This window comes from Branchiostoma floridae, chromosome 4, assembly GCF_000003815.2.
Source record: "Branchiostoma floridae strain S238N-H82 chromosome 4, Bfl_VNyyK, whole genome shotgun sequence".
Taxonomy (NCBI): domain Eukaryota; kingdom Metazoa; phylum Chordata; class Leptocardii; order Amphioxiformes; family Branchiostomatidae; genus Branchiostoma; species Branchiostoma floridae.
In genome coordinates, this window is record NC_049982.1 from 7,596,451 (window position 1) to 7,602,618 (window position 6,168).

The following is a 6,168-nucleotide window of genomic DNA, read 5'->3' on the forward strand; positions in this document are numbered from 1 at the left end:
TCACTATCGCATCACGAATTGGTCTGAAGGCAGTTTTGTGACAGAGACCAAAGAAGGAAGACAAACTTCAGATAAAATTTCAACCACCGTATGTCAGCACGTTTTAGTTACATCTATGATGGTTTGTCGGATTTTCATGCAGTATGCGGGTAATTGCCTGAAGGCTAAAATGCCAAAGTTAAGACTTTGATGTTCCGAGTACCAAGATGTGAACACTTGCTTTGTTGCGGTCAACGCTTACGACCTACTAGCGGCTTCCTCCTGACACTGGTTTGTGTTGACTAATTTATACAAACAGAATGATGATGGTAATTGATATTGGTTCAAATTCAGTACTAGAAAAGGGCATCCCAGATCTTCCCAGGGTAATTTCGCATGACAGACTCCTGAGCTTGATGAGCTTTGATCGAAGTCGCAAAGAGCTGCATAGAGATGACCTGGCAATAGAAAAGTGCTGAACTGTATTTTTTATCAATAATTTGACATGACAGAGCATGGTCGCACCATCCTGTCTGTGACCTTAAGGAGAAAAAAAGACAGATTGGTACAATAGGTGTTTACGGCGTCAGCACTGAAACTTACGTGCATAAAGGGCGTGAGCGCAAGTAAGTGCATGCTGTGTATGATCCGAGGTGACAATCCATGGGTTGTCTTTCATTCATAAGATACAGTAAGAATTTTTCTGCATGCACGATTAAAGCTGTAAAGAAGCGATACTTTTGCTACGGGTCCAACGAATGCATGTTCTAAGTTCACAGATGGTCGGTAGAGTTTTTCAACACGTTTCCTTCACACGGTTTCCTCCCGACAATGGTGTTAAGTTTTGTCAAAGACGACGCTAGAACTTTCTGCACAGGTGTGTCTGGCGGTATCATTTAATCATGATGATGCAATACCTCCAGAATGTGTCACACCTTAGCTACTATTACCCTTGGCTTACCGGTAACTACATTGGTGGATGCACCGACGGCACACCTAAAGATATATTTACATCAGAAAGAAAGTTTTTTGCCGGAGCCAATCAGAGAAATATACGTCTTCAGGACTGAAGTTTCTCCGCCCACTTTGACCGTAATACTTCTGATATGTTATAAAAAGGGGACGCTACCGGCCGTGTGCAGGCAGTTCTGGCGGAGAGCAGAGAAGGAACACCTGTTAGTCCGTCGAGTCCATCCGATCCGCCCAAAAAAATCAAGACAACCGTGAGAGGCAAAAAGTCTTCTTTGTGAAGGCCAAGGTGAGAACATTTTACTCCTCTTAATATTTGTAACTATAAATTGTTACCAAATAATAGGGCCAGTTACGGCCCTCTTGTCCTCCTGTGCTGTCTTCGCTCTATCCCCGAATTGTAAAAGAGCAGCTACATACCGGTGCGATCACGGAAAAAATGCCGGTACCCTGACGACAAATATGATGTATGTTTGTTAATATCAATTTTATGCTATGATGAACGTTTTGTCAATATCAATATAATGCTATGTATATTCCTGCCAGATACCGTCACTTGTGATTGTAAATGTTTCGAAGCTAAGGAATACATGTAGGTCGCACTTTTATTTTGAGTCTTTGTCTGTCTCGCCGGGGTTACGACAATGTAGAGGTAGCGCCAACTGCAACGCACATTCAATATATTTTTTTAGTGAACTTCGGCCACAACCAATAGACCACGTCAGTCGAAAAAGTAGCCCCATTCCGCACATCTTACCTACCATTTCTTACTTCGCGCATGTCGCACATCGTTCCTGTGATTTCTCGCCCGCCCTCCGAATAGATCTGGTTGTCTAATTCTCAATCCTCAAACCGTAAATCTGTGAACTTAAGCTAAGGGCACAACCCGCCGTAGGTGCAATTTGTCCGTGCGTTTTTTGGGGAGGTCACGTTCGCCACGTATTTCTGAAAACGTTCAGGCTGTATACTGGCGCGTACGGGGGGCGAATCCGCAGCCCGATGGCACACAAAGTTCTGCCTGCAAGTAAAGTTTTACGGCGTGTCTGCGTGCTCCAAATTCGTCGGGTTCCCTACGAGTTCGTGCGGAGGCGGTACTTACCACTTACGGATCCTGGCTGGGTTCAGTCAGTCACTATCCTTATGCCGAGAGATCCGCATCACATGTGCCGGTAACACGCCGTCGCCATCCGCTAAATGCTACGGTCACAAGTGCGCCGGTGCCCGTCGTAGGCCCTGTCAGACATTGAAGCCGCAAAATTTGTCCAGGCGGACTGCCGGATGCCGTGGGGGTACCTCTCGGCGTGTTAACAATTAGGTCGAGACGACTATTTGTCGCTGGGTCCAGAGTTGATTCGAACTCTGAGTTGATTTTAACTCCGACCGCAGGGTATCCCACGGCGACACCGAGGAATCACGCCCGAAAGTACCAAAAGACAGTCTGTGAACTGCCCAGCAGTGCCACTTTTTCAAATTTTGACCGTAACATTAAATACATAGTATCGTGGATTTTTATGGGACGCAGACGGGGCGAGTAAGTCGTAACCTAGCCTCAATGCCTTACTAAGGGCCTACACGTCGTCGTTTTCCCCTACAATTTATCGCTGATTTCTAAAACTAAAGCACAATCCACTGTATGTGCAAATACGTGCTGTCTACGTGCCAAAACGTGGGTTATCTTTTGGGATCCGTGGTAATTACCGCCTCCGCACGAATTCGTAGGGAATCCGACGGATTTTGGAGCACGCAGACACGCCGTAGAACTTTACGAGCAGGCAAAACTTTGTGTGCCATCGGGCTGCGGATTGGCTCCCCGTACCTGCCAGTACGGGCGACGCGTCTGCCCTGTACAGCCTGACCGTTTGCAGAAATATGTGGCGGACGTGGCCTCCCCGCTCATACAACGTACGGACAGATTGCACGCAAAGGCTGGGTCAGTTTTTACCCTTTAATCTACCTCTGATTTTCTCACTGCACTGGGGACAAGCCAGATCGACTTCGAGCCGCCACACCCGCTTTTTGCAGGTTGCTTTTCGAAAGTCGCTGTTCTTTTTATTGTCTCAATAAAGCAATAAAACCCATTTTTTAAATTTACTTGACCACGACATGATAATTGGGCACCACACGCATACCGCACATCTGACAAGTAATTTCGTCACCGCAGCGGCGCACTAGGCACAACCGACCACGGTCATGGCTCCAGCGGCTTCTTGCCGGCGCCCGCTCTGTCTAGCAATTCGGAATCCTAGTACCGCACATCGTAACGGCAATCTCAATCTCTTCTCATCTTTTCCCATCCTTGATTATCTTTCCCCATTCTCTCTAATCCTTCCCCATCCCTTTTCATCCTTGTTCATCCTTCCCCATCCTTGTTCATCCTTCCCCATCCTTGTTCATCCTTCCCCATCCTTGTTCATCCTTCCCCATCCTTGTTCATCCTTCCCCATCCTTGTTCATCCTTCCCCAACCTTGCTCATCTGTCCCCAACCTTGCTCATCTGTCCCCAACATTGCTCATCCTTCCCCACCCTTGCTCATCCGTCCCCATCTATAGCCAACGATAAGTTAGACCCTGAAATTGAGAGTTAAGAGCTACTGATTTAGAATTATTTACTGACCACAAGAAACGTTGTTTAATCCAGCAGGTTACCTTTAGCGCCGTCTGATATTCTGCCGAGCACGATGAAGACGACCCTGGTGTTTCTTCTTGTTGTCCTGGTCATCTCTGCCGAGATGATGACAACTGAGAGCTGCGGTCCCGGCCGCGGTAATACTGGTGGCGACGGAAAACCAGTACGTGTACGATGTGTTTTCAACTTAAGCGCGTGGTGTATGGGAATGTGTAACTATCGCTTTTGTCTAGAAAAGCAACATTTATGCAAAAATGTAGAATGTTTTCCCTCTAGCATTGTGTCAAGCTACTAGCATACAACACTATACCATTAGGCTCGGCTGAAAGTAGTGTGTGTGAGAGAAAAAAGAATTGGGGCTACGAATGGGGGTATCTGAGTAGACTGAGGTGATGGTCCAGATAGACAGCCCAGATATCGATAGCCAGGCCTGGTACACAGCCCGGAGTTTTTCCGTAAATCCTTTCTGCTATGAGGAAGAAAGAAAAATAACACACCAGCAAAAACAATATGTTTTCTCATTCGGGAAAACATAACCAAAACAGGTTCATTGTTGTACGCGGCCGCGCGGTGAAATCGATCTTCAATCAGTTGCTGAAGAGCCGTTTGCAACAAAAACAAGGATATGGGAAGACGCTATTAAATTGCCTTTCAACATATGCCTAAATGTTTGGGTGCCTTTAAATCAAGAAGTTGATAGAATTCAATGACAATTTTTTTATGGGCGCAAGTTAGGGTTTTGGTAAGAAGAAGTGGGGAAATGGGCTTCGTATTTATCGTTACATTGGAACCCGTCTGCTTGCATATGAAAGTGAATGAATGAATGAATGATCTTTATTTGCATGTTTCTGCCCATGTGGGATAAATGCAGCAATTCAGTTGTGTTACATGGGATACTAAATAAGTAATATTACATGTAGTAATATTACAATTGGATAAACAATACATCTGGAGATATCACTATATCTAACGTTTACATGCCTCTTCCCTTTTTCTTTAAACATGTGTAGAACATGTATGAAACTAGAAAGGCCGACATTTGTTCAGCAAATACAGCATATTTCATATTTCAGCAATTGTATGCAATCTGTGCCCTAAGCGAGTATGGAGTACTGTGGGCACATGGCAAAAGGAGCTTCATACCAAGTTTCGGGTCATTCGGTTTTGATACAAGGGCATAGGAGCCAAAAATATACATTTTTTTGTAAAAAAGAATGGCCAAAAATCCCAAGATAACTAATTTTTAAAGTGATGTATGCAAAAAGTGTTGATGGCGTCCTGTAGGCATCTGCCCAATGCACATCTGGGCCGAATTTCAGGTCATTAGGTTGTAATACCGGGCTCAGGGGCCCAAAATATATATTTTTGGTCTAAAAATGAGAAAAAAACTAAATAAAGTATATTTTAAGACCTATGCTAAAAAAAGTGACAAAAACGCCTGGGGGTATTTGCTATCTCTAACTCCATGGCAAATTTCAGCTCCTTTGGCCCCAAAATGAAAAAGTTGAATCCATTTGAAGATTTGTCAGGAGAAAGAGAAGAAACACGACAAAAGACAATATATTGCAATCCAAACTATGTATGGATTGAAATATAAGGAGAACAATGAACAAGCGGCAGCTTTTGTGACATTCCCATGTAACCCAGGCAGGCGGGTCCGAGAAGAACCAGCCAATTGGTAAACGGGAGGTGGACAACAACCTGGTGGACAACAACCTGCAGCCAACAGGGGAATGATTTATGGAACGGTAAGACAATACACAATTTCCTATGACATGTACCCTAGGAGCCAGCCGTGATCGGGCAGCTAGGACAGTTTATTCGGTGGCCCAAGACAGTCGGGTCCTCTTCTATTAGCGCCCCGGGGATTTAAAGTCCGATAAGGTCCATCTGCCCTTTTCCCGAAAGGGTATAGATAACTCCTCGGAGCGCTAATGTGAGATCGGCGGGCCTTGGGTCCCCGAACAAAACTCGCTAGCTACCCGATCCTGTCTGGCTCCCAGGGTAATGACTTGGGACTTGTTCGTACACGTGTTCTCTGCACGTTGACACAGACAATTTTCCAATGTACACAATCGCTCCCCAAGAAATAATTTGAAAAGATTTCTAGACGGGTGTACGTAAATTAATGTACTTTTAAAGTGTGCATTTGGTCCAGGCTTATTTCAGTGATTGTAGTTTTCTACGTGCGATTAAAAGGCTAAAAAATGTATTAAGTCCTAAAACATCCGAAAGTTAGGAGTACACTAGTACTGCTCATGGTATTTTGTTGCCTTTATGTTTTTGTGCAGGGCAGGCGGGGTGACTATCACGTGCCCTCCGCGTGATCACTGACGGCCGTCAAGAGTACTAGTTCTCTGGCATAGATTTATTTGTAGTCAAGCGTTACGTTGCCAGCTGTGGCTTTGCCGATCTGTAATGAAATGGGTATGTAAGGGTTTGCTTGAGGTGCATAATTTTTCACAAAATCTGTAGGAACAAGGCGAAACGAGTAGAGATTCAACCGTTGCTTTGTCGGTATTATTCTGAAGATGTATGGTATGCTTTTAATACATCAATACTAAAAACGCAACAGTTTGGTACATTTAGCAACT

At 44.8% G+C, this 6,168-nt stretch overlaps 1 long non-coding RNA gene across 1 annotated transcript; it reads left to right on the plus strand.

Annotated features, from left to right (window-relative positions):
- Positions 1 to 3,586: 3,586 nt before the first annotated feature.
- On the plus strand, positions 3,587 to 6,168 carry LOC118414523. The gene is made up of 3 exons (XR_004830994.1): positions 3,587 to 3,737; positions 5,222 to 5,322; positions 5,866 to 6,168. It is a non-coding gene; the product is annotated as an uncharacterized LOC118414523 (long non-coding RNA).